Genomic DNA, 10,290 nt, shown 5'->3' on the forward strand with positions numbered 1-10,290 from the left:
GATTAGCTGGTCCGGGTGGTTTTACTACAGGTTCCTCTACAACCTCTATGGCTGAAACCGCGGCGGGTTCAACTTGTTCTTGTTGTACCGGGTTCGGAAGAGGTATTCCTACAGCCTCAAAATAAGAATGCATACGAGCGTCTTGGGGTTCAGCTAGCCTCACTAGCCAATTTGGAATCGGCGCAGTGAATTGATTATCAGATACCATCGGGGTATTCATCTTCAGATCCCCAAATCATTTCATCTGTAATCCATGTGTACCTGGTACAAATATATTTGCATTTCTGCAAGCATTTATAGCATCATGGATAAAGATACAGAAAAACCTTTCACAAGGGATGTATAAACCCCTTAGTTTATCAACTTGAGCTTGAACAAAATCCCATATTAGTTCTGCATAGTCAGGAGCTTCTACTCTTATGAAAGAGTAGAACAACTTCAGCATAGGCACAGTCAGGCTGTCGGATCCACTCCTTGTCATTAGCAAGCATCTGTTGATAATTGAGAAGATCACATACCACCTTGAGTGCAGATATTTCTTCTGAAACTTAGTCGGAGGAACATTGCGGGCTCCAACATAACCAAGATCGAAGACAGATGACATCATCTGCTGAGTAGCAGGAAAAGCAGGAGCATTCTGCACAACAGGAAGTCTGAATATCCCCCTGAAATCAGCCTTAGTGATACTCCTCCTCCCTTGAACTCCTCTCAGTTGAAATTCAAAAGGAGCTTGTGTTCCCTCTGGATTTTCAGCAGTAGATTGTGTAGCTTCCACAAACCTAATTGTTCTGTTAAGTAGCTCCAGATCTATTACAGGTACACTAACTGTAGAGTTTAGAGCAGGCCACAGAGTGTGTCTCTCTAGAATTGCAGTCCAGTAGTTGCAGGGAATGTTGGTTTCAGAGTTGATGAAGTGATTGTTCGTCATTTAGCTGTATAAATAAGAAATAGAAGACCACAATATATTTAACATAAAGCATATATCTCTATTCTTATTTGCCTTTGAAATCCTTTGTATATGTTTTATCTTTTATGTTTTATGATTTTTATGGTTTTTCAAAGATATAAAAATCCTTTATTCTCAAATATGAACAAGTAATTGACAATCATGACATTCATATGATATTCATCACAATACAAATTTATCATGCAAAATCAATTATATAACGCAAAGAATCAGAACAACACTTAATCAATTTTTAAACACAATTCAAGCAGATTCGGTAGTCATGAAAATTTGAGATTCTATAACCAAATAAGCTTGAGTTTTCAGATCAGAAAGATATAGAATAAACATGTTAAGTGTTTGAAGATAAAAATCAGAAACTTTCAAGGTACCAAAAGTCAGACTCGGTATCAAGAGAAGAACAGATTCGGTATCTCCAAAATTAACATAAAGTCACTCAAACATGCATATTCTATCATGTAAAATCACAACCATAATCAATTAACCACTCAATTAGAAGCAGATCAACATGTTAATCGTATGAACAGACTCGGTACAGTAGACAGAACATATTCGGTAGATACAGAATCCATCAAACAATCAATTAAACATGTAATCAAACTTGGTCAAATGATAGATCAATTAATATAACTCAGAGTAGACAAGAATTCATGTTAATTAACCAAATCAATTGAGTTTAATCAAAGATTAGTAGAATACGACTCAGACTCGGTATAATCAACAAAATTTCAAAATTGAGAGTCACAATCCAGTTATTTTGATCTTTTCTGGTTGAAAAACATTTAATTATCTCAGATCTACACGTATGTATCTAAAGCAATGATTAAAATGAAATTATACCAAAGATTTAAAGAACAGAAGAACGGATTCGGTAGATTAGGCAGATTCGGTATGTTCAATTAGACTCGGTAGGTAATTAAGCACAGTAAGAGAGTTAGTTTGACTTTGACTCTCCTTTTATAGATACCGAAGATAAAGTACCGAATGGGCTTTACCGAATGGGCCTATTTTACCGAATACAGTCCACTTTTCAAAACTTTATCAATTTAACTTCAAAATCTTGACAAATTGATTTTTCCTATTAAAAATCATTTCAATCTTTTCATGATAAACAATTCTGAGACAATTTTTGAAAACTTTAAACTTACCGAATCTGTACTGTTGGATGTCAGATTCGATATAATGCTAAAAATAGCATTTATTAAGTAAAAATCAAATATTTTTGGATTTTATCTTTTCCAATTTTTATGAATTTTTCAAAATAAGATTTGTACTTAAAAGAACTTTGAATTTGTGAACAAAGTACAAATCTTCAGTGATACTAATTGTTAAAACGGGTTGCATACTGAGATGTATACAAGCCTTAGTGAATTATTTCAGATATAAAACAAAGAATTTATGAATTCACTTTTGAAAAACAATATTTTTTAGTAATTTTCTCATTTTCTCCCCCTCAAAATTTGATATACAAGAATGTAAATCAGCATTTTGATAAAATTCCCAAGAAAATGAATTAACTCCCCCTTGAAATATGATATCAATGAGTTACCTCCCCCTTTCGTAACCATTGAACAATTATATCCAGGAAGTTATCATAAATCTAAAGGCTCCCCCTTAAAAGATGATATCCAAAGCATATGAAAGTAGTTGCTCCCCCTAGAATGTATCTACTCCCCCTAAACACAAGATCCCAAGAATAAGTCTCAACAGATCTAAGGAATATCAAGCACTATACTCTACCATGCCAATCTCTTTGATCAAGAACTTTAGCCTAAGTTCATCTAAGGGCTTAGTGAACATGTCAGCTAATTGCACTTTGGTAGGCACAAAGTATAACTCTACATCCCCTTTCTCTACATGGTCCTTAATGAAATGATAGCGAATATCTACGTATTTAGTCTTAGAATGCTCGACCGGGTTGCTTGTTATTACAATATCACTTTGTGAATCACAGTAAATCGGGGTCTTAGAGAAAACTTAAAGCCATAGTCTGAAAGTTGAATTTGCATCCACAAAACTTGTGAACAACAATGAGCTGTAGCAATGTACTCAGACTCAGTTGTTGATAAAGACACACAGTTCTGCTTTTTGGATGACCAACCAACTAGCCTATTCCCCAACATCTGAATTGATCCAGATGTGCTTTTTCTATCAACATGGCAACCGCCATGATCCGCATCAGTGTAAGCAGTGAGATTGAAATTGGATCCATGAGGATACCAGATCCCAAGGTTAGGTGTACCTTTAAGGTACTGAAAATTCCTAACAACTGCTTTGGAATGAGATTTCTTAGGGTTTGACTGAAAGCGGGCACAGACAGTTACAGCAAGTGTAATGTCAGGTCGACTTTGTAGTGACCCGAACTTTTCCATGTTTATATATATTAATTGAGATTGATATTTACATGATTAAATGTTTCCAACATATTAAGCAATCAAACTTGTTAAGACTTGATTAATTGAAATAGGTTTCATATAGACAATTGACTACCCAAGTTGACCGGTGATTCACGAACGTTAAAACTTGTAAAAACTATATGATGACATATATATGGTTATATATATAGTTAACATGATATTATGATAAGTAAACATATCATTAAGTATATTAACAATGAACTACATATGTAAAAACAAGACTACTAACTTAATGATTTTGAAACGAGACATATATGTAACGATTATCGTTGTAACGACATTTAATGTATATATATCATATTAAGAGATATTTGTACATCATAATATCATGATAATATAATAATTTAAAATCTCTTTTGATATTATAAACATTGGGTTAACAACATTTAACAAGATCGTTAACCTAAAGGTTTCAAAACAACATTTACATGTAACGACTAACGATGACTTAACGACTCAGTTAAAATGTATATACATGTAGTGTTTTAATATGTATTCATACACTTTTGAAAGACTTCAAGACACTTATCAAAATACTTCTACTTAACAAAAATGCTTACAATTACATCCTCGTTCAGTTTCATCAACAATTCTACTCGTATGCACCCATATTCGTACTCGTACAATACACAGCTTTTAGATGTATGTACTATTGGTATATACACTCCAATGATCAGCTCTTAGCAGCCCATGTGAGTCACCTAACACATGTGGGAACCATCATTTGGCAACTAGCATGAAATATCTCATAAAATTACAAAAATATGAGTAATCATTCATGACTTATTTACATGAAAACAAAATTACATATCCTTTATATCTAATCCATACACCAACGACCAAAAACACCTACAAACACTTTCATTCTTCAATTTTCTTCATCTAATTGATCTCTCTCAAGTTCTATCTTCAAGTTCTAAGTGTTCTTCATAAATTCCAAAAGTTCTAGTTTCATAAAATCAAGAATACTTTCAAGTTTGCTAGCTCACTTCCAATCTTGTAAGGTGATCATCCAACCTCAAGAAATCTTTGTTTCTTACAGTAGGTTATCATTATAATACAAGGTAATAATCATATTCAAACTTTGGTTCAATTTCTATAACTATAACAATCTTATTTCAAGTGATGATCTTACTTGAACTTGTTTTCGTGTCATGATTCTGCTTCAAGAACTTCGAGCCATCCAAGGATCCGTTGAAGCTAGATCCATTTTTCTCTTTTCCAGTAGGTTTATCCAAGGAACTTAAGGTATTAATGATGTTCATAACATCATTCGATTCATACATATAAAGCTATCTTATTCGAAGGTTTAAACTTGTAATCACTAGAACATAGTTTAGTTAATTCTAAACTTGTTCGCAAACAAAAGTTAATCCTTATAACTTGACTTTTAAAATCAACTAAACACATGTTCTATATCTATATGATATGCTAACTTAATGATTTAAAACCTGAAAACACGAAAAACACCGTAAAATCGAATTTACGCCGTCGTAGTAACACCGCGGGCTGTTTTGGGTTAGTTAATTAAAAACTATGATAAACTTTGATTTAAAAGTTGTTATTCTGAGAAAATAATTTTTATTATGAACATGAAACTATATCCAAAAATTATGGTTAAATTCAAAGTGGAAGTATGTTTTCTAAAATGGTCATCTAGACGTCGTTCTTTCGACTGAAATGACTACCTTTACAAAAACGACTTGTAACTTATTTATCCGACTATAAACCTATACTTTTCTGTTTAGATTCATAAAATAGAGTTCAATATGAAACCATAGCAATTTGATTCACTCAAAACGGATTTAAAATGAAGAAGTTATGGGTAAAACAAGATTGGATAATTTTTCTCATTTTAGCTACGTGAAAATTGGTAACAAATCTATTCCAACCATAACTTAATCAACTTGTATTGTATATTATGTAATCTTGAGATACCATAGACACGTATACAATGTTTTGACCTATCATGTCGACACATCTATATATATTTCGGAACAACCATAGACACTCTATATGTCAATGTTGGAGTTAGCTATACAGGGTTGAGGTTGATTCCAAAATATATATAGTTTGAGTTGTGATCAATACTGAGATACGTATACACTGGGTCGTGGATTGATTCAAGATAATATTTATCGATTTATTTCTGTACATCTAACTGTGGACAACTAGTTGTAGGTTACTAACGAGGACAGCTGACTTAATAAACTTAAAACATCAAAATATATTAAAAGTGTCGTAAATATATTTTAAACATACTTTGATATATATGTATATATTGTTATAGGTTCGTGAATCAACCGGTGGTCAAGTCTTACTTCCCGACGAAGTAAAAATCTGTGAAAGTGAGTTATAGTCCCACTTTTAAAATCTAATATTTTTGGGATGAGAATACATGCAGGTTTTATAAATGATTTACAAAATAGACACAAGTACGTGAAACTACATTCTATGGTTGAATTATCGAAATCGAATATGCCCCTTTTTATTAAGTCTGGTAATCTAAGAATTAGGGAACAGACACCCTAATTGACGCGAATCCTAAAGATAGATCTATTGGGCCTAACAAACCCCATCCAAAGAACCGGATGCTTTAGTACTTCGAAATTTATATCATATCCGAAGGGTGTCCCGGAATGATGGGGATATTCTTATATATGCATCTTGTTAATGTCGGTTACCAGGTGTTCACCATATGAATGATTTTTTATCTCTATGTATGGGATGTGTATTGAAATATGAAATCTTGTGGTCTATTATTATGATTTGATATATATAGGTTAAACCTATAACTCACCAACATTTTTGTTGACGTTTTAAGCATGTTTATTCTCAGGTGATTATTAAGAGCTTCCGCTGTCGCATACTTAAATAAGGACGAGATTTGGAGTCCATGCTTGTATGATATTGTGTAAAAACTGCATTCAAGAAACTTATTTTGTTGTAACATATTTGTATTGTAAACCATTATGTAATGGTCGTGTGTAAACAGGATATTTTAGATTATCATTATTTGATAATCTACGTAAAGCTTTTTAAACCTTTATTGATGAAATAAAGGTTATGGTTTGTTTTAAAATGAATGCAGTCTTTGAAAAACGTCTCATATAGAGGTCAAAACCTCGCAACGAAATCAATTAATATGGAACGTTTTTAATCAATAAGAACGGGACATTTTAGACTTGCAGTCAGATACATTAAAGAACCAACCATGCTTCGATAAAGTGTAATATCAAAGGGTTCCCCATTAGTATCAGCATCCAGTAAAGTCCTCATTGGGGTTGTCATTGGTTTTAAAGCAGTCATTTTAAAACGTTTTAGCATATCATTGATATACTTTGTTTGACTGAGAAAAATCCCGTTTGGTAATTGTTTTACTTGTAACCCCAAAAAGAAATTTAACTGGTCAAGCATGCTCATTTCGAATTTGTTGGCCATAAGGTCACCAAATTCTTTGCATAAGGCCGGGGACGTGGAACCAAAAATAATGTCATCAACGTAAATTTGAACCAAGAGAATGTGACCGTGGTTTTTACGGATGAATAGCGTTGTATCAATCGTTCCACGAGAAAAGCCATTATCCAGCAAATACTTTGTTAAGGTCTCGTACCATGCACGCGGTGCTTGCTTCAGACCATATAAAGCTTTTTCCAAGTAGTATACGTGATTTGGATGAATGGGATCGACAAAGCCTTCTGGTTGATCGACATAGACTTCCTCTTGAAGATGACCGTTCAGAAAAGAAGTTTTAACGTCCATTTGAAACACCGTAAACTTCATAAAAGAAGCAAAAGCAAGGAAAAGACGAATAGCCTCAATCCTAGCAACCGGAGCAAACATTTTGTCATAATCAATACCCTCTTGTTGTCGATATCCCTTGGCCACAAGACATGCCTTATTCCGAACCACAATTCCATCAGAATCCTTCTTGTTCTTAAAAATCCACTTAACCCCTATTGGTCGTTGACCCGTTGGTCTTGGAACTAATCGTCATACTTTCAACCGTTCAAATTGATTGATCTCTTCTTGCATTGCAACCACCCAGTTCGGATCTAGTAAAGCTTGAGCAACCGTTGTTGGTTCAATCTTACTAAGAAAGGCAGTGTATAGACACATATTCCAAGTAGCCCTTCGAGTTGAGACTGGAGCAGATGCATCACCAATAATAAGATCTATTGGATGACTTTTAGTCCATCGGTTGTGTGGAAGATGTTGTACATCAGTGGCATCCATTGAAACATCAACCGTTGTTGACGTTGAACCTTGATCCGCTTGATCTGATGTAACATGATCTAATGGATTCAATTGATTATCTGGAGAAACAGCTGGAGTTGTATCAACTGATGAATCTTGAATTGGTTCAAGATTATCAGTAACAGGAGGTGGTAGGGAGGATGAAGAAGCAACAGGTGAATCAGTTGGTGTTGTATCTTCATCAAAAAGACTTTGTTGAGTCTCGATAGTAGTTGACTGTGACGGTGTAACCGGTACGGCTTGAACATTTTAATTCCGTTGAGGAGCATAAAGACTATCAAACAAGATATTCAGTTCCTCTGATGTAACCGTAGGAACATCCTTCGTCGATAAAATTGAGTTTTGCGCGAAAGAAGAAGTAGCCAGGTTAGGATCGGGTTTTTAACTGAGTTGTTCAAAAGCCATCCCCGAAAATTCATCGAACTTGACATTGATGCTCTCTTTAATCGTTTTTGTCCGTTTGTGATAAACCCGATAAGCAACTTTGTTCGAAGAATAACCGAGAAATATGGCTTGATCACCATTTGGATCAAACTTTCCGAGGCTGTCAAAATCGTTAAGCACATAGCATATACAACCAAAGACACGGAAATATTTGACATTCGGGCGTCTACCATATAATAACTCATATGGAGTTTTATCAAAACGTTTATTAACAATACAACGATTTTGGGTATAGCATGCAGTTGAAATGACCTCTCCCCACATTTTTGGAGGTAGTTTGGAGTAAGCAAGCATCGTTCGAGCTGATTCGCACAACTTACGATTACATCGTTCGACTACTCCATTCTGTTGGGGGGTCCGAGCAGCAGAGAATTGATGTTCAATGTGACCCGAACTTTTCCATGTTTATATATATTAATTGAGATTGATATTTACATGATTAAATGTTTCCAACATGTTAAGCAATCAAAATTGTTAAGACTTGATTAATTGAAATATGTTTCATATAGACAATTGACCACCCAAGTTGACTGGCGATTCACGAACGTTAAAACTTGTAAAAACGACATGACAATATATATATGGATATACATATGGTTAACATGAGATTATAATAAGTAAGTATCTCCATAAATATATTAACAATGAGTTATATACATATAAACAAGACTACTAACTTAAGGATTTCGAAACGAGACATATATGTAACGATTATCGTTGTAACGACATTTAAATGTATATATATCATATTAAGATATATTAATATATCATAATATCATGATAATATAATAATTTAACATCTCATTAGATATAATAAACAATGGGTTAACAACATTAATTGAGATCGTTAACTTAAAGGTTTCAAAACAACACTTACATGTAACGACTAACGATGACTTAACGACTCAGTTAAAATGTATATACATGTAGTGTATTTAGATGTATTAAAATACTTTTGGAAGACTTCAAGACATATATCAAAACACTCATACTTAACGAAAATGGTTACCGTTACTTTTTCATTCTTTTCTTTCATCAAGAATTCTAGTCGTATTCTTACCCGTATTATACACAGCTTCAAAACGTACTTACTATGAGTATATACCAATAGGAACTAGCATGGGATTCCACTCTTGATTATGTCATGTATGACTAATCAATTTAACTTCTACCATGAGCTAGTCAACTAACTAGAACTCCTTTTAACCCCACTCAACACTCACCAATTACCACTCATCATTCACTCCATTTCACTTCCAATTCTCTTTCTAATTCTCTCTCAACACACCCACACTATTATGAACGTATTTTTCCAGTAGTTAATCATCATCTTCATCAAAAATCACTTCAAGAATCAAGCTATAATCATCATAGGAAGAACACTTCAAGAACACTTCAAAAATCCCTTCAAGTTTACTAATTTACTTCCAAGCTTTCTAATCCATTCCAAGTAATCATCTAAGATCAAGAAACCTTTGTTATATACAGTAGGTTATCTTTCTTATTCAAGGTAATATTCATATTCAAACTTTGATTCAATTTCTATAACTATAAACTATCTTAATTCGAGTAAAAATCTTACTTGAACTTGTTTTTGTGTCATGATCCTACTTCAAGAACTTTCAAGCCATCCAAGATCCTTTGAAGCTAGATCATTTCTTGTCACTTCCAGTAGGTTTACCTACTAAACTTGAGGTAGTAATGATGTTCATAACATCATTCGATTCATATATATAAAACTATCTTATTCGAAGGTTTAAACTCGTAATCACTAGAACATAGTTTAGTTAATTCTAAACTTGTTCGCAAATAAAAGTTAATCCTTCTAACTTGACTTTTAAAATTAACTAAACACATGTTCTATATCTATATGATATGCTAACTTAATGATTTAAAACCTGGAAACACGAAAAACACCGTAAAACCGGATTTACGCCGTCGTAGTAACACCGCGGGCTGTTTTGGGTTAGTTAATTAAAAACTATGATAAACTTTGATTTAAAAGTTGTTATTCTGAGAAAATGATTTTTATTATGAACATGAAACTATATCCAAAAATTATGGTTAAACTCAAAGTGGAAGTATGTTTTCTAAAATGGTCATCTAGACGTCGTTCTTTCGACTGAAATGACTACCTTTACAAAAACGACTTGTAACTTATTTTTCCGACTATAAACCTATACTTTTCTGTTTAGATTCATAAAA

The sequence above is a fragment of the Rutidosis leptorrhynchoides genome, chromosome 1 (assembly GCF_046630445.1).
Source record: "Rutidosis leptorrhynchoides isolate AG116_Rl617_1_P2 chromosome 1, CSIRO_AGI_Rlap_v1, whole genome shotgun sequence".
Classification (NCBI taxonomy): Eukaryota; Viridiplantae; Streptophyta; class Magnoliopsida; order Asterales; family Asteraceae; genus Rutidosis; species Rutidosis leptorrhynchoides.